At 45.2% G+C, this 25,984-nt stretch overlaps 1 pseudogene; it reads left to right on the forward strand.

Moving 5' to 3' along the window:
* Positions 1-24,603: 24,603 nt before the first annotated feature.
* LOC118075320 (large ribosomal subunit protein eL21-like) lies at positions 24,604-25,050 on the forward strand (annotated as a pseudogene).
* Positions 25,051-25,984: the final 934 nt, after the last annotated feature.

The following is a 25,984-nucleotide window of genomic DNA, read 5'->3' on the forward strand; positions in this document are numbered from 1 at the left end:
GTACCAGTGTCCATGTTAAGTCTGGTGGTTGTATTATTGTGGGTGAGGAGTTGTTTAAGATTGGGTGGCTGTCTGTAGGCAATGAAAGGTCTTCCTCCCAGAGCTTGAGAAAGGGAGCTGTCATTGTCCAGGAGAGGCTGTAGATCTCTGATGATGCGTTGTACTGTTTTAACTTGGGAGCTGTATGTGATGACTAGTGGTGTTCTGTTATTTTCTTTTTTGGGTCTGTCTTGCAGCAGGTTCTCTCTAGGTATCAGTCTGGCTCTGTTGATCTGTTGTTTAACTTCATCAGGTGGATATTTTAGTTCTAAAAAGGTTTGCTGTAGATCTCTTAGGTGAGATTCTCTGTCTGTAGAGTTGGAACAGATGCGGTTGTAACGTAGGGCCTGGCTGTATACGATGGATTGTTTGGTATGTTTGGGATGGTAACTAGAAGCATGTAGATATGTGGGGCAGGCTTTCAGTGTATGGTGCTGATATGAAGAGAATAACATCTACCTTCCCCCTGTTAATAAATCCCCCAAGCTGGAACCGTATTAACTGTCGTCATATTGAGAAAATATGGAAATGCTATTAAGACTGCATTTGGTATACCCCGGGGAGTTTGGAGAATTTGGGTGTGGCATTCACACAGAGCCCCCGCTCGTTCCGCAAACTATTGACCCTGCACCACCACCTCTGTTCTGTTCCACTGCCACCAGCCAGGTTTCCCCGGTAATATATTCAGACTCAGTCAGGTTTTAACGAATTTACAAAGATTCCATTTTATTGTGAACCCAAACAAGTTTTAAATACTTTGAAACACTGTGATCCGATTCACTCTCTCTGTCTCCCTTCTGTCTCTAACCCACTCTGACTCCTATGCCTCTGCCCACAAAAAACCAACCAAACTAACTGTCTCTCTATTTCCAACTGTCTTGCCCACTGTCTAAACCTCTGGCTAAGCCTTTTAAAAGCAGGTGGGCTCTGACTCTTGGTCTATTAACTCTTTCTCTCCCCCCCCCCTACAGACATTTCCAAAAGAACGGGCAAATACCACATTGGGTTTTAAATTTTATTTTAAATGGACTTTAAATGGACTTTCTAGCATTGCATGGGGGGAATCTTATAAAATTAGGCAAAGAAGTTGGAGCGATAGACTTATGTTCATAAGCAGTTTATTGACACTCTTCCCCCACCCTGTGCTGGTGTGGGAAGACTAGCATTTTCCCATTGCACAGGATTCCAATGATGCCTCATCAGAAATGTACACTTTGATATGTTAATATGGTCCCAACCAGGGTTGCCATATTTCAAAAGGTGAAGATCCAGACTTTTGTTGAGCTTTTTCTTGGCAAAATCTCTTTAAAAGAGATTTATATATATATTAAATATATTTTATATTTTAATATATTTTAAAAGATCTTTAGTTTTTCTAAGGAAATTTATATATTTTAATATATTTTAAAAGACATTTCAGGGAATTCCACCCAGACTCTATTTGCAGCGGCCAAATCCCAGCTATATTTGGGAAGTTCCAGACATATGGCAACCCTAGTTCCAATTTGCTCAGCGCATCCTGCTTGCTGGGGAATTCAGAGTGCTGTGGGACATGTGGGACCTCCCCCCATTTTGTCTTCTCAATGATCCAGCGATGGACTAAAATAATAATGGACTCCAAGTGACTTTCATGGCCAGCAGGGATTTGAAGCCATGTCTCCCTGGTCCAAGTCTAATACTCCGTCCATTACAGCCCGAGGGCTCATATCCTGAATGACTTCCAAATAATTCCTGCCTGTTAAACCAAATGCAAGTCTGTTCTGACAATAGTCCCTTTTGTGGCAGAGGAATGCCAGTATGAAGGCTCCAGGGCTTAGCTTGCTATTTGTAGAACTTAAGGGCTCTGTCTGATGCTTAGCACAAAATTATACTGTTGCTGCGTTTTGAACTGAACCGTTTCTGAAGAACTGAAGAGGTGTTTGTTGCTGAAAATGGCAGCAACAGTCTTTGTCCGCCTTCCTGCCCTTCACAGCAACATAGCCCATTCATCTTTTCCTGGGGCATCTATGCCGGCAGCCAGATCAAGGCCCGGGTCCAGCTGGAAGGAGGAAAAAGGATCCCACCCACAAAATCAAGCTTTCCATAACAAGCTCTGTTGCTTTGTCTTGTTTCCTCACCTCTGCACACCAGGAAATGAGCCCCTGAGTAGTTTGTACATACAGTACATGAAGAGCTGCAGCTGTGTGCCTCAATACGTTCGGTGAAACATCAGTGAAATTGTGCATCTTTTTGGACTACATTTGCAGAGATTTAAACTTGCCCAGAGCTTGGCTAACAAGTCCTAAGATCTGGAAGATGGCCAGGTTTACAGTGAAGCTGTAACAGAAGGCAAGTGAGTTGTCTTGTCCTTTGCCCATGCTTCTGAAATAATGAACATCCAAAAGGGTGGGTGGGGGATGTGTGCTCCCAGTGTGGGTTGAGCTAGAACAGGTGGTAGACACTCCTTCCTTGCAGGTTTTGAAGCAGAGCTCGGCTGCCTGCCTGTCATGGATGCGTTAGGCAAGATTCCTGCAGTGCAGGGAGTGGAGGAAATCAACTCCCTCCCACAGGCCAGGCCAGAATAAGAGAAATAATAAGATTTCTTACCAAGCTATTTATTCAATAATTAGTCTCATTCAGCCTGTTAAGAAAACAGGCGCTAGAGGTGCAACGGGGCCGCAGCCTTCCCTCCCTTTCTGCGCTCGGCCGCGGGGCACGCCAGGAACGCAATTAAACAAAGCGCTCTCCCGTCATGTCCTACGGCCGAGCGCAGAGAGGGAGGGAAGGCCGCGACCCTGCCGCTCCTCCCACGGGCCAGGTAGGGTTGTCAGGAGGAGGAGGCGGACCAAGATGGCGGCATCTGGTTCCAGGGCTGCAGCTCGTGGCGGCGGCGGCAGGAGCCGGACCGGGCTCCCGCTGCCGCTGCCGCGGCCCCGGAGCCCAATGCCGCCATCTTGGTCCGCCGCCGCAGGGGAACGGGAGGCAGAGGGTTGAGGGGGGAGAGAGAGAGCGTGTGTGTACGTCCCGCCTCTTCGTCCAGTCCCTGTGTCCGTGGGGCACATGCGCATTAGCGCGGACACAGGGACACAGGGACTGGACGCAGAGACACAGGGACTTTATTATATAGGAGTCACAGAGAACGACAAAGGAATGCAGCCTTCCAAAAAATGATGTTGCTCCAACTGAGCTCCTCCAGCCTCCCTTCCTAGCACCAGCACTTCCCCTTATGGTGGTCAACAGGGACTAATTGTCTCGATAGTCCTTCACTCTTCAGCTTTCAACATATGCTGAGTTCTGGGAGAAGGGGGTGGGTGGGAAATGCTCTCCAGTGATAACGTGTCAGCTGGCTGCTCTGTCTCTGTCTCCCCCTTCTCTTCTCCCAAGACCTCCCAACTCTTCTGTTCACCTGTCTCTGAGCTGTGACCTTCCTCAACCCCCTGCTGTAATTCAATACTGCCTTCCTTTCCTCTGGGAAGTTCAGGGGGGCGGTCTCTGCCATTCCTTCTCCGTCTCACCCCCCTCAGCCCAGTCCCTGACACTACGTGACCCTCAGGGTCCCTTTCAACACCACAATTCTATGATTCTCTTATTCTCAATGAGAAGATTAGGAACAGGGAGTGGACAAGCGGTTGACCACCGAGATATGCAGGCACAGGGCTGCCTTGGGTGTCTTTGAATGGCGAAACTAGATGTGCCAGCAGTGGCTCCATTGGCTGAATACCAAAGGTGTGAGCAGAAGGCCACTGGCACCAAAATCTAGCCCACCCTCTCTTCCCCCTTTAGCCCTTTGCAGGCCCCAAAAGCATCTCTAAAGAGTTGGCAGGGGGGACCCCTGGAAATGTGTGAGCTGTGGCGCAGAGGGTAGCTGGGTTTGCAACAAAACGAGGCAATTGCCCCAAATCGGGCAGATGCACCTAACAGTTATTCCCCTTCGAGAAGCTAGAGGAGGAGAGAGAATGTGAACTTGGCTTTTGCATGATCAGATGCATGATAAGAGGGGGCACAGAATTATAACTACAAGGCATGTACAAAAAGCAAAGAACTGGACTTCTCTGTGTTTGGCCAAAGCAGTGGTATCAAGGTACAGGCCTTTTTCTTGTACGAGGTTGCCAATTTCTCTACTAGCCGGGCTCTGGTGCTTTTAATGGCTAGCATCTCTAATCTGGGGGAAACTTGACTGGCTCAGCTTCTGCTTGTTGTGCACTTATAAAGGTGCAGAGTCGTCCCAGATAAAAGGAAGTTGGTGACTCCATTCTCACTTATTGTCAACCTTTAGATGTTTAGTCTGCCTTCTGAATGGGAAACACTGTTTTTTCACTTCCAGAGCAAAAAAAAACAACCCTCCACAGGCTGCTTATGACTTGGTTGGAGACGTCTTTGTAAGGCTCCCTTTTCCTCAGTCGCCAGTACAGCAATGACAGATTTGCCCAGCTCTTGCAGCAATGGGCATTTTATGAGCCACAGTGCCATACCTACAATGTACTGAAATGCGCAATCCTGACAACTTCAGAAAATACAGAGGGCTTATTTACATGCATGGGGGAAAGGCTTGTCATATCATGTCACTGTTTGCTACCGCTGGGTCTTAGGCTGAGTGTGTGTCACATAATATGCCTCCCATGCAGAGAATGGAAGCTACAGAGAAGGATGTAAACACACAAACAAAATCTCGCCCTTTCTGTGGTCTGGCAGCTGCTCCAACAAGTTACAGCAGGTGGGCTTCTGGCTCGGTATTCCAAAGACATATTTTGGGCGTGAAGCTGGAAGAAGGCAAATGGCAACTGTCAAGGAAATAATTAGGACTGCCAATTAATTAAACGGACTTTATTATCTTGTTTTCAACTCTTAATCACTGGTGTACTAATCTCAAGTCAGATGATAACTGTATATTGAATACAAGAAAGAAGATTCCACCTAAACATTAGAAAGAACTTCCTGACAGTAAGAGCTGTTCGGCAGTGGAATTTGCTACCAAGGAGTGTGGTGGAGTCTCCTTCTTTGGAGGTCTTTAAGCAGAGGCTTGACAGGCATATGTCAAGAATGCTTTGATGGTGTTTCCTGCTCAGCAGGGGTTTGGACTGGATGGCCCTTGTGGTCTCTTCCAACTCTACGATTCTATGATTCTATGATTCTAACACACCACTGTTCCCTGAAGTGAGCAGTATCCATGCCAAAACAAGGTTATGTTTGTGTGTTCTCTTTGCCTTCTCTTCCTCCTACAGATACTTCCAAAAGGGAAATTTGCAACTATGAAGCAAGAAAAGAAATTTGGTTGTGGATTAATATCCAATTTATCAGATGCATGAAGTGTTATCCTGAGTTGGTATGAATACACATTGGGGGAGAGGACTGTAAGCAGTGAGTCAGAGAGGAATGAAATGCAGAAAGTGCTGGTAGGGACAGTGACCATTCTAAAAAAAAAATGTATAGGTGCAAACATCTTGGAACTAGTCAGCTAATGGACACATGTATCAGTTCTGTATAGCCCCTTGTCACAACTTTGCTGCTCCCTTTAGATGTGGGGCCTGACTGTCTCGCTCCCTCAAGCAGGCCTGAACCCCAGAGGTTTTTTTTTTTTTTTTTTTAAAGAAAATGTATATTGAGGAGAGATTTTAAAAATTCAGTGCTACCGCCCTATCTCTTAGCTCAAAGATATAAAATAGTAAGGCTGTCTTTTCTGATAGAATTTTTGGTCAGGATTTAACTAGTAACCCTCTCTCCAGCCCTGATATTAACAATTTTCTTGAAGCATGGCGATTTCTCGAAGATATGCTATGGGGCAACCTTTGTGTGCTTCGTACTCCTATCAACAAATGTTTCTTCTGCTTTGACGTGCCAAATACAAGGTCGCAAAGGTCCCAAACGCAATTAATTTCAGGATTCTAGCAAGAAAACTTCCGGCGCCTGGCAAAATGATTTGTGATGATTTAGCATCAAAATAATGTCCGGCACTCTTGAAGACAGCTTGGAGCAGGTCTGAGGGGCCTCACCCGGGAGCTAGATGTGGCCCAACAGCTCTCACTAGGCCCTCCACCCATCCTCAGCCATGTTCTGTGTCCTCCTTGAGTGCTTTTGCTTAGCTGTGATGTGTCCTTCTAGTGGGATGGTGTCCATGTGGGCAGAACCCTCTGACTTTTGCATGGCTGGCTTGTAAGCCTATTTTAGGAAGAGAAGAGTCACATCCATTGTGCCACCCACTTCTACCTCTGGCCCTGTCCACCAGAAGCGCGTAACCACCTCCTCACCCCACCCAATGAAGGGAAGGTTCCCCACAAGGAGATGTGGTCCTCAGGCTGAAAAGGGTTCTCCACTCCTTGCTTAGGTCTTGCCATGGAAGCTCCTCTGGTGCAAAGCCAGGCCCACGTGGCACAGCTTGCCAAAAAAGAGGAAGAGGTTTTAACAAGGAATTTTAACAAGGAGAAATGTAAGGTACTACACTTGGGCAAAAAAAAATGAAAGGCACAAATACAGGATGGGTGACACCTGGCTTGAGAGCAGTATATGTGAAAAGGATCTAGGAGTCTTGGTAGACCACAAACTTGACATGAGTCAACAGTGTGATGCAGCAGCTGAAAAAGCCAATGCAATTCTGGGCTGCATCAATAGGAGTATAGCATCTAGATCTAGGGAAGTAATAGTACCACTGTATTCTGCTCTGGTCAGACCTCACCTGGAGTACTGTGTCCAGTTCTGGGCACCACAGTTCAAGAAGGATACTGACAAGCTGGAACGTGTCCAGAGGAGGGCAACCAAAATGGTCAAAGGCCTGGAAATGATGCCTTATGAGGAACGGCTTAGGGAGCTGGGTATGTTTAGCCTGGAGAAGAGAAGGTTAAGGGCTGATATGATAGCTGCTCCAGAGAAGCGGACACGGAGCAATGGATTCAAACTTCAAGAAAGAAGATTCCACCTCAATATTAGGAAGAACTTCCTGACAGTAAGAGCTGTTCGGCAGTGGAATTTGCTACCAAGGTGTGTGATGGTGTCTCCTTCTTTGGAGGTCTTTAAGCAGAGGCTTGACAGCCATATGTCAAGAATGCTTTGATGGTGTTTCCTGCTTGGCAGGGGGTTGGACTGGATGGCCCTTGTGGTCTCTTCCAACTCTATGATTCTAGGTTGTCCCTCTTGGGGCATCCTTGACCGCCTTCATCTCCCCTGGCAGCAGCATGGAAGCTGTTTCATCGCACAAGCACATGGGGAACAGCTTGCCATATGGAGCATTCGTGAGATGCCTCTCCAGAGGGGCTTCAAGGGATTTTCACCACATCCGTCTCTAGGCAGTTGAATTTACAAGGACCTCTTGTGCCTCTGGTTGTATTTCTGGCCCCACTCTGTGTCCAGATAAGATTAGGAGTGCTGGAGGGATTTGATCTCTGCCCAATCCCATTCCAACTGATCTGATCCGCACCTCCCTGACTAATGTGTGAAGGTCAGAGCTTAGCCACCCGGAGGTGAGCCTTTGCACTTCTCAAATGCTCTGCCGAGTCCTTGGCTCAAAAACGTATCAAAACACATTTTTAAATCTTTGCTTTGAGAGAAGATTAGTTTTAAAATATGCATTTGGAAAGACGTATTTTAAAGCAAAACAAAACAACAATGGCTTATCACAGTAACAGATGTTACTGGTGACAACACAGCCTCCCGAGTTTTGCAATGATAAAATAATACCCACAGAAGGACAGCAACACCTCTGATTCAGGCGGAAACTAAATTGGCACCTCCAGTGGAGACTTCACTGCATTGCTGTCCTTTAAAACACCAGGGAGGGTTTGCTTCCCCGGGAAGTGAGTCCTTTACTACTTGACAAACCTCACGAGGATGAAATAGATTTGAGAGGTCGGGTACCCCAAAGCCACCTCCTTTAGTTCCAGCCCCAGGCAGGAACAACCGCCTTCCAGGTCCCTGGGACCAAACTTCACATCAATGCCAGATTTAGGGCAATGCGGGCCGTTGTCTCTCACACTGAGCCGAGCCCAGGAAGCACAAATGAATAATGAAACATTGAATTATTGTGAAGATGAGATATATTTAGGGGCACACCAAATCTTCTCCTCACTCAGGGCACCATATTACCAACAGTCGCTGCCACCCCTGCCCACATCACCAGGGAGCAGCTGCAAAGTTATTAAGAGGAACATGATCGAAACCCAGCCAGATGTGTGGGCTATAAATTGTTGTTGTTGTTGTTGTTGTTGTTGTTGTTGTTGTTGTTGTTGTTGTTGTTGTTATGTTATAGGAAAAATCCTGGGCTCACTTGGATTACCAAACAAAGACACCAGCCAAGAAGACAGGAGCAAAACAGCAGCAAGTAGGGCTTCATCTTTATTCAAAAGACTGTTGCAACAGGACTTCCACCCGTCACATGAGAGAAGCAGGCAGAAGTCCAGAACAAAGGATGGCTCCCACTTTTATCAGTTTTAAAAAGATACCCACAATGCCCCTAAAATTACATCACAAAGACATCACAAATTGGGAGGGTCTGGCGGCAGAAACCTGAGCACCAGGGCTTCCCTTGACCTCCACCTTACACCCATTAAGTAATACAAAGGTAAGTAGTGACATTTCCCGGTTTCCCAGCCAAGTTAATCACACCCTTTTGCCTTGAACTGGGTGTCAGGATGCCAGAGATTATCCCTCAGGCCGAGGGGCTGCTGAGTAGATGGGCTCATCCTTTAGGGATTATAGCTGCCCTCACTCACGTCCCAAGCTCCCCCCCTTGGTAGCCATTTCCTTCCTGATCAGAACAACGTTGGAAATTGTGTGGTGTCCTGCGTTGTGTTGTGCATTATTGTGTGTGTGAACAAAGGGGTGGGTGCACACTGCGTGCTGGAGGGGCAGCCTCCCCTCCCCAATCATTATCAAAATGCCTGTAACAGTTATGATCAATTCATGATGTCTTCTCGTCTTTGGCATAGAGACGATGAGGCCAGGCTGGTCTTCCTTGTGGAAGCCTACCTGAATCCTGAGAATGACCGTTCCACACATAAAAGGGGAGGCACATTTTGTGCGGTCGTGCGCAGCCCCCTGCGATCCCTGGGGCAGCCCTGGAAGTTCGGTGGCCGGCGCTGCCTTCCCGGGCTGGATACTGGTGGACTCCGCCCACGCAGTTACCTGTCCAATCCAGCTCGGGGAGGCGTTGCCGGGGGGATTGGCCAAGTAGGAGGAGGTAACCTTACCTTGAACACAGCTGAAGCAGAGTCATTCCTGGGAAGCAGTAGACGGCTCCAGAGCTTTCCCACCCTCCACTCCCAAAAATTGAAAGATTGCATTACAGGTTATTTTCTTCCACAGGTGTACACGCACGCAGGCGCTGCTACGACAAGGCTGCTGTTGAAGGGCCGGGAAGGAATTTCCCTGCATTGGCAGGTTTCGCCTTTCCCGTAGCAATTTGTCACAACTTTGGCGGATGCAGGCCTTGGGCGGAATCCTTTAGTCATCTACATAAATGGGGGGCGTGGGGTGGTGACCGCCCGCCCCCATTGCGGCGGCGATAACAGGGTTCCTGTAAATGGGGCTAAGGGGGAGGCATTGACCATATGCAATAGGCTGTCATTGCCCTCCCTCTCCAGCGGCTGTGATCAGGGGTGGGGGTGGGCTTGAACATATGTTCTCCAGAGCTAGCCCAACCCCCCCACATGCTGGAAAACCCTGAAATTACCCAGATCCCCGGCTGGGGGCTGGAAAGGATATACGCCCAATGCCTGAGCCAAGGTCTCCCTACATCCGAATTCTTAATAAAGTTGTGGCCAATTTTAATCCCATAGAATATGGTCTTTTGTCATTATTCCGCTTGGGGGCTGCCTGGGGCTTTGGGGGACTCCGCCTGACCGTGCAAATATTCATTCAGTAGTTTTTAGAATTAACACTAAATGACCTGCAAGATTCTAGCCCCCCTCCCACCAAAAAAAAGATGAGTCTCCCAGCGACCCCCTTGCCCCCAGGAAGAGACAGGTCCATTTGCAGAGCCCCCTTCTCAAGGCCCGCTCTCTCATTCAATTCTAATGGCAGCCCTATCTCCCACCTCCCATTCGTCGCCCTTCCTTTCCTCTCACGGCGACACAATAATATTTCATGACTAGTAATAAAGCAGAACCAAATCCTGTCTCCCCCAAAAGATTAGGCCACTGGAAAGCACTAAATTAAGCGGATCGGATTCTTAGAGGGAAACTGATAAGCATACAACCGTTTTCTTCTGCTGCCATTAGCCTACACATGGGGAATGGATTTATTGCACAACAGATTTTTATTTTCAATTATTATTATTATTATTATTATCCCTAACCACCACCGCCCTGCAGAAGGGTTTTGAGGGAAGTTAAGCAGTTTTGATTCATGTATCAATTCAGTTGTGTACATTCATATGGCCGCTTGCCAGTTTTCCCTGACATTTTTTTTTAGGCTCGAAACAGCTTAATCCAAAAAGCATTAAAGTATTTAATAAGCACTGGAGTGTATGAGGACATGTTTTTACAGGGCCCTTCCTCTGGGCTTCAGGTGCTATAAATAAGGAGAAGGGACCATCATGAGGCAAGGAAGCTCACGGAAAATGCACCACAGCCACCCACACATTGGCAGTTGTTAATATTTTTTGGGGGGGGGTTCACGAAGAAAGAGGGTGCAAATTTGCATAAAAATCACAGGTGTGAATGTATTTGTGTAGATGCAAATTGAGAAGTAATTTAAAAAGGAATAGAATATATTTCACCTTAATGGGTAAAACCCTGACCAGGTGAGCTCTCAGCTGCCAAGGGGCCAAGTGTTTCTGGGCAGCTTCAAGACTCTTAACCCCCCCCCTTATTTATCTTTAAACTTGGCCTAGACCGGATGACCCTTCCAAAAGAGGAGGGCTCTCTGTCCTAGTTTTCATCATTTTGGATTCTAAGAAGAGGAGATAAAAGCCGAAATAAAGAAATGTTAATGTTTACATCCTTGTCCTTAAGGATCCATGCAAACAGGGGAGCAAAGTCTCAGAATTCTTCATCCTTAAGTATGTATAGCAGAACAGAATCATAGAATCATAGAATAGAATCATAGAATCCTAGAGTTGGAAGAGACCGCAAGGGCCATCCAGTCCAACCCCCTGCCAAGCAAGAAACACCATCAAAGCATTCTTGACATATGCCTGTCAAGCCTCTGCTTAAAGACCTCCAAAGAAGGAGACTCCACCACACTCCTTGGCAGCAAATTCCACTGCCAAACAGGCTACTGTGGGATGCATAGACTGGCAGAAACAGCAGGAAACCACAGTTCCCACTGAACAAATATCTAATAATGCAATTAAGTTATGCTCCAAAGCAGCCGTCCACACAATCTGCTGCTCTCCAGATATTTTGGAGAAATATCTGCCTGCACCAGGTCAGGAAGGCAGCTCTAAATAATGGCAAGTCTTAAAAAAAATATCGCCTGCAGATTCTAATCTTTAATTAATCCAGTTACATCTACCAATATGCATATGAGTTCCCTCTATTTATCTCAACATCTTTTCCACACAGATGGGTGGGGGAATAAAGGAGCGGGTCATTTTATGACTGCGTGATCTCTCTGCCACCAGCCTGCAAATTCTAACCTTTCGGGCATGGAAATTATGATGCACATTGCAAGGACAAATGTCTTACAGGAAGCAAGAACCCTTTGAACCAGCGCATGACCCTGCTGCATGTTGCTGCTGTTGTTGTTTTTCCAGCAGAAGTGACTGAGTTGCTCCTCTTTATACAAAATGACAAGGATTTCGGCATGAAGCCCTCTGCTGGCGTCTCTCGGGGTTTGCTGCCTGCCTTTTGCTTTCAGCTCACGCTGCTCCGATAATTCCACGCAAAATGGCACAGCGCTAGAAATGCTCTTTGGATGGTTAATGTATTTTGAATGGCAGTTAAAAATAATCATCCGGGTACGATACGGAAGCCCAGTATGATCAGAGCACCACCGTGATTATGATACAGGGAAAGTGAAAAAGCGCAGTGTTAGGGGTTTTTTGTTTTCTTACAGCCCTGAGAAAAAACAAATTTCATCGCGCTTCTGGTAACAGTCTTCTGAGAGAATGGCAGGTTATCTTGAAGACTGCAGCCAAGCTTGCAGATCTGATTTTAATGTTTTATTTTCAATCTTTTACAACATAACAACAATTTTCCCATTCGTAATAATACCCTATTCATTTGTTTCACTTCCCCACCCCACCCCAGCACCACCCTGGTTTCTAAAACTTCCCCTTTATTTTTCCTTGCCTATAATTACTTTTTCCATTTAATTTCCAAATATTTTTAAACCTAGTTATCTGATTTAAGGCGGCTCCTGTTTCCTATTAGGACAATTAGTGTCCTGGACACATTCCTTGGAAGCAAGCCTCACTCAGTTTGGTGGGACTTTGCATCCAAATAATGGACACCATCTAGGTCAGGATGAGAGAGGCTTGGATGGAAAGAAGCCCATACTGTACATTCAAGGTTGACTCTTTGCAATTGCTCCTCTTTTTATAAGCCCCTTTCCTAAAGTCCTGGGTAGGTGTGTTTTTAACATGTCTGCACTGAGTTGCCAATAATAGCCAGTCCGATAGAGAGTGGAAGGAACATATTTGAAAAAAAAGCATAATGCCATTCCATAAAGGTGATATACAGGGCAAGGCTAAGCTTAAAATGAATTCTGATGCTGATTAAAAACATGTTCCAGTTTTGTCCCTGTTGCAGGTATGTAAATATCATGCCTGAACACTGGAGTGAAATAAATGCCGTGGGAATCCCTAGATGTCTCATTAGTTACTAAAGCTGCTTTGCACAGTATGAGCCGGGAAGGGGGAGAAGTTGGAGATTAGCCAATCCCCCCAACAATGTTTTCATATATATGAAACTGTGCTTACTAAGCAATTTCCCAAAGCTCTAAGAATATACTGTAACCTGAAAAAAAATTCTGCACTCAAATACTACTATGAAACCAGGGGGGGTTGGACTGGATGGCCCTTGTGGTCTCTTCCAACTGTTTGATTCTATGATTCTATGAACCACCAGTCGATCTCATTGTTCCATGTCCAGGAAAAGACTGGGATTAGCTTGATTTTAAACAGAAACCTTTTGGGACTTTATAGTTAGCAACTTGCAGGACGCGATCCCAGTTCTAGGGCTTTATTAAGAATAATAATCTTATTTATTTAATTTCTATACCCCTCCTTCACCCAAGGATCACAGGACGGTTCATAATGTAAAAAAACCAGAAACTTACACCATATTAAGAATTGTACAACACACCTGCCTATCCAGTGGCACTAATCTGAGCGCATATAATGGACTTACCTTTGTGTAACAGAGTCTTGTCCCAACCTAAGCAGAGGGAAGATGCATTTTCTAGACCAGGGGTCAGCAAACTTTTTCAGCAGGGGGCCGGTCCACTGTCCCTCAGACCTTGTGGGGGGCCGGACTATATTTTGAAAAAAAATATGAACGAATTCCTATGCCCCACAAATAACCCAGAGATGCATTTTAAATAACAGGACACATTCTACTCATGTAAAACCACCAGGCAGGCCCCACAAATAACCCAGAGATGCATTTTAAATAACAGGACACATTCTACTCATGTAAAACCACCAGGCAGGCCCCACAAATAACCCAGAGGTGCATTTTAAATAAAAGGACACATTCTACTCATGTAAAAACATGCTGATTCCCGGACCGTCCGAGGGCCGGATTTAGGAGGCGATTGGGCCGCATCCAGCCCCCGGGCCTTAGTTTGGGGACCCCTGTTCTAGACCTTCTGCCCTGTTCCTCATGTGCCGTCAGTGCCAGGTGACCAAATCGACAGCGTCAGCCTATGGGCCCCACGCCTTTTAGGGGCCCCACAGCAATGGTAGGGCTGCCATATGAAGAGGGAAAAAAGAAGGACAGCCTAAGTCACTGCCAGCCCAAGCTGGAGAAAGAGGCGTGCTGGGCCACTGCCACACCCATGTGCCTCTTTTCCTGGCTCGGACTGGCAGCAGCCACCATGTGCAGAGCAGCCCGAGCTGCCTGAGAAACCCAGACATTTCTTTAAAAATAAAAAAATCTGCCCAGATGGGCAAGTTGGCCCCCCAAAAGAGGACATGTCTGGGTTTTCCTGGATGTACGGCAAACCTAAACAATGGATCCAAATAATATTGATTTGATACTGAAAAAAAATTATAATCAAGTTTTCTCCGTTCAATTATGGGATTGAGGGAACAGCTTGATGAGACTTGACCATGACTTTCTATGTTTTGCTGCTGGCTGGTAGTATGTCAATGAATTCAGACTGAAACAGCAGTGAATTTGCTTTTATTTCTTCTCTCCCCCCCCCCCGAATGGTGTGTGTGTATCTTGCATTACGATCTACAGTGCCGAAAGCCTTAGTCAGGTCCTATACCTGTGGTTAAAGGTACGAGGCAATTCCAAGAGTGGCAAAAGATTTTATCAAGATTTGTCTGGCAGGGGAAAAAACCTAGAATAAAACATAAAATTTTGGTAGATAAGAAAGAAAGAGGTGGATTCGCCCTGCCAGACTTGAGACTTTATTATGAAGCGTCTTGTATCTGTTGGATAAAAGAATGGATAACTCTAGAGAATACGGACTTGTTAGATTTGGAAGGTTTTAACAATAGATTTGGATGGCATGCATATTTATGTTATGACAAAAAGAAATCACATACCGGGTTTACGAATCATGTGATAAGAAGATCTCTATACGAGGTGTGGGAAAGAAATAAAAGGCTGTTAGAGACTAAAACACCCTGGTGGGTCTCACCAGCAGAGGTATTAACAGTTAAGAAAGTAAATATGGAGAAGAGGCGGGCCACGTATGAGGAAATTTTGACGAAAACTGAAAAAGGATGGAGTTTAAAACCTTTTGAGGACATTAAAGGAGTATTAACAGGATGGATAGAATACCATCAAATAAATGATGTGCTTAAAGAAGATAGAAAAATAGGTTTTGAGGATAAAAGATCCAAATTTCAAATAGAAGTGCTAGAAGGCAAAACAAAGCTTTTGGCAAAGATGTATGATTTGTTGTTGGAGTGGTATACAAAAGATGAGTTGACAAAAGAAGTGATGATTAAATGGGCAAAAGATTTGGGGCATAATATTGAATATGATGCGTGGTTGAAATTATGGAATCAAACTTTAAGATTTACAGCATGTACTGCCTTGAAAGAAAATGTATATAAGATGATGTACAGATGGTATTTAACTCCAGTTAAATTAGCTAAAATGTATAGAATGAGTGACAAAAGTTGCTGGAAATGTAAAGAGAAAGATGGTGAATTTTATCATATGTGGTGGACATGCGAAAAAGTTAAAAGATTTTGGGAAAGTTTATATAACGAATTGAAAAAGATGTTTAGATATACTTTTCCAAAAAAACCAGAAGCATTTTTGTTAGGAATAATGGGAGGAGAGATTAGAAAAGAAGATCAAACACTGTTTATGTATGCAACAACCGCGGCTAGGACTTTGTTAGCCCAAAAATGGAAATTACAGGAATTACCTACAATTGTGGAGTGGCAGACAAAAATGATGGACTATGCTGAACTTGCTAGATTGACATGCAAGATTCGTGACCAGGGGGAGACAAGGTTTCAAAAGGACTGGAGTAAATATGTGGACTATATGGAGAAAAACTGTAGATCATTAAAAACTCTCGCAGGATTAAAATAAACCTTACGAATTGACCAATATGTCAAAAAAGGAACTGCAAAAAAGGGAATTAACAAGAAACCCGCATGAAGGGAGGGGGGGAAGTCATAGCTCGGCGGAGCAAGGTAAAAGATGTGAATATAAGATTTTGTATAAAAGATTGGTTTTGTTAATTTGTTGAATTTGGAAAACTGGAATAAAATGTATTTTTTAAAAAAGAAAGCCTTAGTCAGGTCAATAAACACCATATACAGGGGTTGGTTTTGCTCTCTGCATTTTTATTGAAGCTGTTGAACAGTGAAAATCATGTCCACTGTCCCCCTAGAAGGCCGAAAACCCTTTTGGGATTCAGGAAGGGTAGCCTCAGACTCATTGTTAAAACCATGTTTATGGAAGACATTCTTACTCGGCTACAAGTGATCACCAAAGAAAGAAGATTTATCTTGCAGGTGCTTTCTAAGTGACTCAAAAAGATGGAGTGCTGTGTTTTCTGCCCCATGCCCAGTCCTACTTCTGTGGATGTTTCATTTATTCATTTCCGCCTTTCGAGTTAGCATTAAAAGTACAAGAATTTTGAATTTTGTATACTGCCCTAGGAATGTTACTAGGGCATAAATCCCTGAAATAAATGATTTCAGACTTGCTTATCTGGGGGAAGCTTAGTGGAAGCCGATGGAACCAGCTTCTGAGAAGACCTGTAGAGGATTGCATTGCTGAGAACTAACCAGAAAGAATAATAAGAATAGGAATTTTATTATTTATACCCTGCCCATCAGGCTGCCTCTTCTTGTAGCGCCCAGTGTGCTGGGGTAGAAACAGGCTACAGCCAGGAGCTGGAGGCAGAGGGACTTGGGAGTAGCTGCCGTTTCACAAGTGATAGACCGCTGAATGTACCTGCCGTGCTTGTCTGCCTCTCATACCGGCAGAGAGAGTTGGGGCAACTGGGGCACCTCAAGTCAGATGGGTGGCCTATAAGGAATAAAATTATGGTGGTGGAGGTGGTGATTCAGGTCCCTCAAGCTCTGCAAAGACTTCCTGACCAGTTATCTTTTTTTCGAGAGGGGCTAATGTTTGGTATGTGCTGAGTTTCAAGCTCAAAAGATTTATTAAAGTCGGGTAAAAACTTTAAGTAATAAAAGTAGGTGAGATTTTTTCCTCCTTGCATGTTCTGGGGCACTCGTCTCCAGTCAGATGGAGAGAGAGGGAGTTCTAGTTCATTAAAGAAGCATTCATGCGCTGTCACAAGGAAGGAACTTCGCTGAACAGACCCTGGGAAAGGAACAGGCCAGATTTTTCTTCCACTTAGGTCTTCGAGTGCCAGTGACTTCTCTAAGAGCTCTTCCTGGCACATGTCACTTCCAGGCAGAATTGCAATTCACCTTCCATGCTTTGTCCAACTGATGTGCTGCCATTTCCAACCCCCCTGGGGGAAGGCTCAGCTATATTTAGTCTACAACCACAAGGACCAGTCCCCCCACCCCGTTTGCTCGAGCACATGAGCAAGTGGTTAGCCCCACACCCTGTCCCAGGACCTGTTTAATCGGTGCTGAATTTGGTGGACAAACAGTCGTTTTTCCCTTTTATCGTTTTATCCCTTTCAGGCTATTTGCTAGGCAGCAATTCACGGGCCAATGGTGAAGAGTCCTTCTCCGTCTCCATCCAAGATGTCATCTAGCTGCTGAGTTATGAACTTAAGGTGCTGTCAGCCTTCAAAAACATGTCTCTAAACATGCTCTGGATTTCAAACGGTGGCCTAATGCAGAGGGTTACGACTGTTGCTTTAGCGCAAGAGCTGCCCGGGTCACATTCAATTCTTCATACATCTCTCATATTGACAGAGACTGAACTTAACGAGACCTTGGTGGCCATTGATTTTATGCCATCGGTGACTGATAGGAACACACTGTGGACAGAGATGTCTGAGGCTGCCTTTCTGCCCATCCCAGCTATTGCCGGCCGGCCTCACAGCAGGATAAACAGTCTCCATAAGGAATACCATATACTTCATGCATCCTCGGTCCCCAGACAGACATCATTGGAGAGCCCCAACATAACAAATCACCTATTGACTTAACTAAGGAATTGCTTTTTCTGATCTGTTCTCGAAAGGTAGGTTTATTTTCCTGCAAATAAAAGTCAATAAGTAGTGATGTTTTCCAAAGTTTGCAGTATATTTGAACCATATGCCCAGATCTGTATGCTTAGTATATTATGAAATAGTTGCTTCCCCCCGTGTCTAATGGATAGCTCATGTTAGAAATGCAAATAAATGGCATAATAGCACAAAAGATCGACTGTGCAATCCTGTATGCCGTTATAATTTAACTTAATGGGACTTATTATCTGAGACTGCATGCACGCTATACCTTAAAAGCACATTCAAACACACACATGCTCAAAGATTATGGGCAGTGCAGTTTAAGCTGAACAAGCTCTAGCTTAGGGCCCCACTCTCTTGGGGGCCCCAAAAAATTTTAAAGGAAAAAAACCTGGATGTACATTTCCAAAATATAAGATAAAAAAAACAAATAAAACAAAACCTACATGCAGCAACCGTGTTTTGTGTTGTGTAGGCTCCTATGATGTAAGTCATGGGCCCCACCTGCTAGCCTGCTTCCTCAAATATCCCTGCTTTGCTCCTTTCTATATATAGGGTGCCTCCATTCTGCATGGACTGGTTGCAGGGCAACATGTGCAAATGGCCTTAGATACCTATGAGGTCCATAAATTACCATATAGCATCTATTCAACACAAAAACAGCAACAATTTGTTGTTGACAAAGGACAGCTAGACATAGAAAGGGCCCCCATTACTTCCAGTAGCTTAGGGCCTCACCAAACCTAAATCCGGCCCCGAGTTTACCCCTCAAAGAGTTAAAATTCCTCAGAAACCCTTAACAGGTTCCTATGAAATTTCCCTACCTTGGGAATTTCCTGGGAATTTTGTTATTGAAAATTCACATGATAGCAGGATTGCTAGTCAGCTACACGGAAGGATCGCAAGTTGTTGCTGCTAAGTCACCTGTTCGGCTTTTATATGGTGTTCAAATTTGGATGTTGAGTTTCAATTAAAGGGTTCAAAACTTTCAATCAAGTTTCTGAAGGATAATCTTTGGTTTCCCCAGTTGCACAGGAGCTACAGCCGTGAGGTTAGGGGCAAGGCTGGATTTTATAGAGCCTGGGGCTTAGAACACAAAAACAGCAGGAAACTGTTTTATGCCACGTCAGACCATTGGTTTGTCTAGCTCAGGAGGGTCTCCACTGACTGGGTGCCAGCTCTACCCGGAGATGCCCGGGATTGAATCTGGGCATGCAAAGCTGATGTTCTACTGCTAGTCCATGGCCTCTGGTTTTCAGAATTGAAGATTTGGCTTCCATTTGTTCCCTGTTCTCTCTCCTGGGTTATCCATCATCTCTAGATCCCTATGTCAGATTATGGATGAAGATGCTAAATAATAATAAAAGTGTGTTCTGGATTCTGTTCCTTTGCAACCTTGTTGATACGGTCCTGGCAAGGCTGGATCTTTTACTGTTCAGTAGATCAAAGATACGGATTTTCAAAATTTATGCCCAGTAGCCAATAAAACCTGCACACCTTTGTCAATAAGCACTTCCTCTACTTCTCAGACCAAATACCTGCAGAGCTTGTTTCACAATGCATTCCCTTCCTCTTTGCACATTTCAGCGAGATCCCCTCTTCTCTAACTTTACTATTTTGGAACTTTTGTTGAGATCTCCAGAAAGCGTTTGATTCATCCAGTAACTAGACAGCATCTTAAAAAGCAGAGACATCACCTTGCCGACAAAGGTCCGTATAGTTAAAGCTATGGTTTTCCCAGTAGTGATGTATGGAAGTGAGAGCTGGACCATAAAGAAGGCTGATCGCCGAAGAATTGATGCTTTTGAATTATGGTGCTGGAGGAGACTCTTGAGAGTCCCATGGACTGCAAGAAGATCAAACCTATCCATTCTGAAGGAAATCAGCCCTGAGTGCTCACTGGAAGGACAGATCGTGAAGCTGAGGCTCCAATACTTTGGCCACCTCATGAGAAGAGAAGAATCCTTGGAAAAGACCCTGATGTTGGGAAAGATTGAGGGCACTAGGAGAAGGGGACGACAGAGGACGAGATGGTTGGACAGTGTTCTCGAAGCTACGAACATGAGTTTGACCAAACTGCGGGAGGCAGTGCAAGACAGGAGTGCCTGGCGTGCTCTGGTCCATGGGGTCATGAAGAGTCGGACACGACTAAACGACTAAACAACAACAACAACATCCAGTAACCAAAATAAAAAAATTCCTTCAGTAGCACCTTAAAGACCAACTAAGTTTATATTTTGGTATGAGCTTTCGTGTGCATGCACACTTCTTCAGATACACTATCTGAAGAAGTATCTGAAGATACAGTACAGTATACAGTATCTGAAGAAGTGTGCATGCACACGAAAGCTCATACCAAAATATAAACTTAGTTGGTCTTTAAGGTGCTACTGAAGGAATTTTTTTATTTTGCTTCGACTCAGACCAACACGGCTACCTACCTGTATCCAGTAACCAGTTTGTATCCTGGAAGACAGTCCCAGGAACACTAAGCTCGTTGTCTCCTTTCAGATAAGAAAGAAGAATTGTGCAGCTAAACACTTGCTCAGATCAATGAAGATAGAAGTTAAAATCTTACCGAATGAATCCTAAACATGTTTTCCCATTTTGCAGGGATATTCAATAATTTTGCAGCTTCATTTTTAATGTTATGAATGTGCTATGGTGAGGTCTGTTGACTGGATCAATAAATGGAATGGTTGGTTGATTCCTCGTTGCTTTCCCTTCAGTGAGTCCTGAACCACTGGGGTATGTGTGCCAATGCATGTCTTTATATGATTTCTATAGCTCCATTCAAGCCAAGCCATTTTTCATAGCACTTTAACATGATAATCAATCTATTAAAAGTAATAAAAACAGACAGAGTGATGGAAGAAATACTTCTTCTCAAAGCTCAGTTGGTTACCGCGTGGTGCTGATAAGTCCAAGGTTGCAGGTTCGGTCCCCGTATGGAACAGCTTTATATTTTTGGATTGCAGAGGGTTGGACTAGATCAGGGGTGGCCACCTCCCAAGAGACTCTGATCTACTCACAGAGTTAAAAACTGGGAATGATCTACCCCCTTTTGGGGGGTTCAGGTCAAAGCTGTTGAGTTTTTTTAAGGAAGGGAAGCCCTGTTTTTTTGGGTTTAGGTCAAACTTGTTGAGCTTCTTTTAGGAGGGAGGGAGGCCCATTTTTGTTTAGGGCTTCAGGTCATAGTTCAGCTTTTTTTTAGGGAGGAGGAAAATTTTGGGTGAGCTTTTTTTAGGGGTGCCAATGATCTAGCAGTGATCTACCACAGACATCCAGTGATCTACTGGTAGATCACAATCTACCTGTTGGACGTGCCTGGACTAGATGATCCTCAGGGTCCCTTCCGACTCTACAATTCCATGAAAATACAGATATAAAGCACACGGGAAGATCTGGGCCATTCAAAGTGTCTTCACAGTGCTGGGGGAGGGGGAATCAAGCTTGGCCCTAAGTTGAGCCTCCCTGGAAAGATGGAAGTCGAGGGGCCACTACGAAGAAGATCACCACTCACTTTGGACATTGAGGGGATCTTATGAAGGGGATCTTTACATAGTTTTGTATGATTTGTGGTATTTTATGTACAGTGGTACATTGGTTTATGAACACAATTGGTTCCAGAAGTCTGTTCGTAAACTGAAGTGAACTTTCCCATTGAAAGTCATGGAAAGTGAATTAATCCGTTCCAGATGAGTCCGCAGCGTTCATAAACCGAAAATTCGCAAACCGAGGTGTTCATAAACTGAGGTTCCACTGTATTGTGATTTGCTGCTATTTTTTTTCAATTATGGATGAGTAATTCTTTATTGTCATTGTTAAATGTAAACTGTTTAATAATTACCTGCTGATGTTTAATTTTAGTGTTTACTATTGGATTCTAATGCATTGTTGCATATTGCTTTATTTGGTATAAGTTGTTTATTTTAAAGTTATTGTGACTTTTTACATAGGATCTGATTGTTACTATTCATGTTTGATGTTTTATTCTTATTTTTGTGTGTCTTGGAAGCCGCCCAGAGTGGCTGAGGCAACCCAGCTGGATGGGTGGGGTAATAATAATAATTATAATAATAATAATAATAAAGAGCCTCTGAAGAGAAGCTCAGGCAAGTTGATAGAAAGCTTCCTCTTCCGCTCCCCCTTCTAGGGTCCTTGGGATTCTCACCCGTCCTTTGCATTGCTACTCAAACTCTCTGCTTCTTGTACCATGGAATGAGCCGCTTCCTCGTGACCTTTCCTTCTGTTCTTCCTGGACTATGCAAACCCATCGGCTAAGGCTGCGCTGAGAAGGAAAGCCCATCTCCACCTGCTATTGCAGAGGGTGTGCCCTCCAGATCTAATCCTTCATCCCTCTGGATCTCATCCCTCCGCCCAGGGTACCTGAAGGAGCGTCTCCACTCCCATTGTTCAGCCCAGACACTGAGGTCCAGTTCTGAGGGCCTTATGGCGGTTCCCTCCCTGCAAGAAGCGAAGTTACAGTGAATCAGGCAGAGGGCCTTCTCAGTGGTGGCGCCTGCCCTGTGAAATGCTGTCAAGGAAATAAACAACTACCTGACCTTTAGAAGACATCTGAAGGGAAGTTTTTAATGACTGATGTTTTAATGTATTTTTAATCTTTTGTTGGAAGCTGCCCTAGCTAGATGGGTGGGGTATAAATAAATAATAATAATAATAATAATAATAATAATAATTACTATTGCTGTCCTTGTTTAGGGTAGTCATGCCATTATCCACAGGGGGGCACCAGGAGAACCCAACATTGTTCTGGCTTTCCTAAAGCATCTGTTTAGGGAAGTTTTTAATGTTTAATGCTTCATTGTGTTTTTAATATTTTGCTGGAATCCACCCAGAGTGGCTGGGTACAAATAATAAATTTATTATTATTATTATTATTTTATTATCTGCAGACGTGGCCAGACATTGCCAGGCTGCTGGGAGAAACTCCAGAGACGGCACATTTCTGCCTAATATTGTGATTTGTTTGAGTGCGTAAAGAACGCCAGGTGTTTCTCTCTGGGCCTCTTGCTCAGGTGGCGGCAGCAGAAGCAGCAGCGGAGCTGTGCTGAAGATTGGAAGAGGACATGGAGAAGGCTGAGGAGATCTCTGGGCTGGCAGCATCAGGCCTCAAGGATTTCCAGGGAATGACCTTGGAGTTCCTGCCTCCTGGAAACCATGGCAACAGCACTGGCGCCTGCAAAATAATTTCTGGTTTCAGGGTTAGCTATTAGACATCTGAGCCATTTTCTCCCAGCTCTGCAGTAGAGTGGCTCCCTCGGTCTTTAAAGTGGTAGCAGGGGCCTCCCGTGTTGTTCTGTCTTCTGAATAACAATGGCACAGAAGAAGGGGAACAGTAGACCCCAAATGCCTTTACAAAAAATATCTATACATTTCCCAAAGAGAATACTATACAATTCATCCAACAGTTCACAAACTAATTGTCACGGTCCGGTCAGCGGGCGGTTGAAGCCCTGGCTGAGGACGTCAGGACCAGAGGCAAGATGGTGGTGTAGAAGCAGGAACAGGTGCAGGGCTGAGGGTCCAGCAGCAGGCAGTCGCAGGGTCAAGGAGCAAGGCAGAGGTGAAGGTCTGGGAGTCAAGGAGCAAGGCGTCGGCAAGGCAAAGGTCCAAGGGTCGAGGATCAAGGCATCGGCAAGGCAGAGGTCCAAGGGTCGAGGATCAAGGCATCGGCAAGGCAGAGGTCCAAGGGTCAAGGATCAAGGCATCGGCAAGGCAGAGGTCCAAGGGTCGAGGATCAAGGCATCGGCAAGGCAGAGGTCCAAGGGTCAAGGATCAAGGCATCGGCAAGGCAGAGGTCCAAGGGTCGAAGATCAAGGCATCGGCAAGGCAAAGGTCTCAGGGTCGAGGATCAAGGCGTCAGCAAAGGCGAGGGTCCAAGGAGCAAGGCGTCGGCAAGGCAAGGGTCCAAGGAGCAAGAGGCCAGAGGCAACCAGGCAGGGATAGCGTTGCTGTGGCAAAGAGCTGAAGGGAAATGCTGAGCTTTTATCCCTCCCAGCTCCTGCCACCAGGTGCAGTGAGGTATCAAGTGGCCTCACCTGAGTGACCACTCCTTGCTTCTCCAGCACAAGCTGAGGCAGGCCCCAGTCCTGCAAAGCACTACAGGCCCCAGAGCCTGACTCCTGCCCATACTCCTGACACTAATCCCTCAATGGTCGACTTCCCTTCCCCTGTGCTTTCCTCAAGTTATCAGTTGCTGCTGCGTGTTATTATTATCCGAATCCTTCTCCCATCCATTTTATTCTCAAAGCAGTAGACCCCAAATTCAGCATCTTTGGCTTTTCCTTTTCAACGGGAGTCAGTCCACACAGGTGAATTCTTCCTTAGCGAAAAACTGTTTATCATTTTAATTAGGGTACCATTACCACCTGGAAGCAACCTTTCCCTAGCCTTTGAAGCGGCTGTTGGGGGCCAGGCAGTGAGGGGCGGACAGCAAGAGAACAGCCTTAAACCCTTGACCGGATTAAAATGTCATGTTCGTGTTCTGTTTTCTTCAGATAAGCGGTCTTTTAAAATTGTGTACAGTCATATTTCCTACCTTGAATTGCATCTATTATTGCCCAGCCTGAGAGCTCAGGATTTAATAAGATTTAATCCACATGTGTTGCTCTCAGGCTCTGTCCGTATCGGAGGTGCCCAGGAGCTGAACAAAAAGAGGGTGGCTCACTTGGGGAGAGCGTGGGGCTGTGGACGCCAAGGTTGCGGGTTCGAATCCCCGTCTGGGACAGCTGCCTATTTCTGCATTGCAGGGGTTAGACTAGATGATCAACAATGCTATGATTCATTTTTTTTTCTTCGGCCTCGGACGCCATCTTACAGTAACCCATCAAGATGACCAACACCGAGGGGAAGAGGAGGGGAACATGTTACATGTTCTCAAGACCCTTTCGCAAACATCGTGTGGTCCCTCTCGCTACCTATATCCGCATCTATCATAAGGGTGATATTGTTGACATAAAGGGCAAGGGCACAATTCAGAAAGGCATACGCCACAAATGTGACCATGGCAAGACAGGAAGGGTATACACATACAGCATTACCCAGCATGCTGTGGGCATTATTGTGAAGAAGAAAGGTAAGGGCAAGATTCTGGCCAAGAGAGTTAATGTGCGAATTGAGCATATTACGGACTCAAAGAGCAGAGACAGAAAAAAGAAGCAAAGGAAAAGGGAATTTGGTTTGAACTAAAATGCCAGCCTGCTCCTCCAAGAGAAGCCCCACTTTGTGAGAAAGAGTGGCAGGCTGCTGGAACCAATCCCATATGAGTTTATGGCATAGTGTGTGTATGAACAAAATGAAATACCATGTTGAAGACTTAAAACAAACAAACCAAAAAACCAATGCTATGATTCTCTCAACCCAAAATGCAGAACTGGATGTTAGGAAGGGGTTAGGGTCAGGGAGCTGGGTATGTTTAGCCTGGAGAAGAGAAGGTGAAGGGGTGATATGATAGCCATGTTCAAATATATAAAAGGATGTCATATAGAGGAGGGAGAAAGGTTGTTTTCTGCTGCTCCAGAGAAGCGGACACGGAGCAATGGATTCAAACTACAAGAAAGAAGATTCCACCTAAACATTAGGAAGAACTTCCTGACAGTAAGAGCTGTTCGGCAGTGGGATTTGCTACCAAGGGGTGTGGTGGAGTCTCCTTCTTTGGAGGTCTTTAAGCAGAGGCTTGACAGCCATATGTCAAGAATGCTTTGATGGTGTTTCCTGCTTGGCAGGGGGTTGGACTGGATGGCCCTTGTGGTCTCTTCCAACTCTATGATTCTAAGTGCCGATTTCATCCTCATTTTTGAACGGAGGATTCATGGAAGGAGCTGTGTTTTCACCTGGCATGTAGATTGAAAGCCACATTGCCACATGCTATTTGATGTCAAGTGAAAGCCTAGAGAGCTCTTTGCTAAAGGCAAAGGGAATAATAACAATAATTTATTATTTATACCCCGCCCATCTGGCTGTGTTTCCCAAGCCACTCTGGGCAGCTCCAAACAGAATACAGTGGTACCTCAGGTTACAAACAGCCTAGTTAATGAACCTTTTGGATTACGAACACTTCAAACCTGGAAATGACTTTTCCAGGTTGCGTATTTTTTTGGTATACAAATGTACTCTGTTTGGGGGTGCACTTCTGTTTTGAGTGCCACACTTCCGTTGTCCGGCAGCAGAGAAGGGGGTTGTCATGGCGTTTCCCGCAGCCGTGAGGGAGGGA

Source organism: Zootoca vivipara, chromosome 16 (genome assembly GCF_963506605.1).
Source record: "Zootoca vivipara chromosome 16, rZooViv1.1, whole genome shotgun sequence".
NCBI classification, from domain to species: Eukaryota; Metazoa; Chordata; class Lepidosauria; order Squamata; family Lacertidae; genus Zootoca; species Zootoca vivipara.